Source organism: Elephantulus edwardii, unplaced genomic scaffold, assembly GCF_000299155.1.
Source record: "Elephantulus edwardii isolate Elephantulus edwardi_28Jun2011 unplaced genomic scaffold, EleEdw1.0 scaffold00234, whole genome shotgun sequence".
In the NCBI taxonomy this organism is placed as follows: Eukaryota; Metazoa; Chordata; class Mammalia; order Macroscelidea; family Macroscelididae; genus Elephantulus; species Elephantulus edwardii.
In genome coordinates this window covers 2406481-2408313 of record NW_006399984.1, presented here as the reverse complement: position 1 = coordinate 2408313, position 1833 = coordinate 2406481, and the positions used below count along the sequence as shown (strand labels likewise).

The 1833-nt window shown below is 38.8% G+C and overlaps 1 protein-coding gene across 1 annotated transcript in view; it reads left to right on the top strand.

Annotated features, from left to right (window-relative positions):
• Positions 1 to 1833, top strand: part of HERC2 (HECT and RLD domain containing E3 ubiquitin protein ligase 2) — a 439756-nt gene that overhangs the window by 99421 nt on the left and 338502 nt on the right. The window lies entirely within an intron of this gene.

Sequence of the window (1833 nt, the reverse complement as noted above, 5' to 3'; positions counted from 1 at the left end):
GTGTCTCTCTGGAGACTAAGGTGCGTTTGATACAGGCCATGGTCTTTGCTATCACTTGTTATGCATCAGAGAGTTGGACAATGACTAAGGAAGATAGAAGGAGGATTGATGCCTTTGAGCTGTCGTGCTGGAGAAGCGTATTGAGGGTACCATGGACTGCTAGGAACACTAATAGATTCATCCTGGAAAGGGTCAATCCGGGCTGCTCCTTGGAGGGAAGGATTCTAAGGCTCCGTCTAACATTCTTTGGACATGTTGCAAGGAGGGACAGGTCCTTGGAGAGGGATATCATGCTTGGTAGGGTGGGGGGACAGTGCAGATGGGGAAGGCTCCCTATGAGGTGGATTGATTCAGTGACTGGGGTAATTGGGATGGGTGTGTGGGAGATGGTGCAATTGGCACAGGACAGAGCAGAGTTCAGTGATGCTTTACATAGAGTCGCTATGAGTCACAAGCTACTCGATGGAATATAGCAACAACAACAACAACAATATAGTGAATTTTGTTGATTGTTTTTCTCATGTTGAACCATCCTTGCATTCCTGTTAAGAATCCTACTTGGTCATGGTTAATTATTTTTTTAATGTGCTTTTGGATTCTATTGTCAAGGATTTTGTTAAGAATTTAACATCTATTTTCATGAGAGATACTGGTCTGTAGTTTTCTTTCTTGGTAATATCTTTCCCTTAGTTTGGTATTAGGGTATTTGGTTTTTGTATTTGATCATAGAGTGAAGTGTTTCCATAGAGTGTTCCTTCTTTTTCAATTTTTTACAATAATCTAAGTAGAATTCGTGATAGATCCTCTGAATGCTTGGTAGAATTCAGCTGTGAAGTGTTCTGGTCTTGTCTTTTCTTAGGGGGAAGTCTTTTTATGACCTTTTCAGTTTCTTCTTTTGCGATGGGTTTGTTCAGGTGTTCTCTATCCGTCCTTAAAAAATATTGGTAGGGAATTTGTCTATTTCCTCTAGGTTTTTTAATTTTAGCAGAATATAGCTTTTTGTAATGCGATTTATTTTCATCTGGTTCTGTTGTGATGTCACCTCTGTCATTTCTTGAGGATTGTATATGATTTAAAGTCAGGAAAGGTTTGTGTCAGGGTTATATCCTTGACACAACCATATCTTTTGAATCTGAATGTTAAGGAAATTCAAGAAGTTGGACCATATGAAGAAGAATGTGATGTCAAAATTGCAGACAGTAACATTGTACTGTGTGGGTGAGTGAACCTTACCTTCAGAAAGTGAAGACAACTCAAATTATCTCCTCAGAAAGGTCAAAGCTTTCATCTTTCAATATGAACTGAACTCTAACATCAAGAAAACAAAAGTCATTACCACTGGACAAATAAGCAGCATCATGTTAGGTGGAGGAAAAGATTGAACTTGCCAGTTAATTAATTTTACTTGGCTCCACAGTCAGCACACAGGGGAGCAACACTCAAGAAATTAGATTTATTGTAGTGGACAGTATGCTGTCATGAACCTCTTTAACTTGAGAAAAAAACAAGGATTTCTATTTAAAGACCAGAGAACACCAGACCCAAACCATGCACTTTTACTTGTTCAAAATGCATGTAAGAGTTTGTCAGTAAATAAACAAGACTGAAGAATTAGTGCCTTTGAGTTAAGATGTTGGTGAAGAATATTGATTTTCCCCATGAACTCCCAAAAGAATAGCCAAATCTATCTTCAAACAAATGTTTCTTGTAGGTAAGTAGGGTGCAACTTTATCTTATATTCTTTGGACATGTTGTTAGTAGGGCTGTTGTTGTTGTTGTTATGTGCCGTCGAGTCACCTGCGACTCATAGCGACCCTATGTACAACAGCCCTA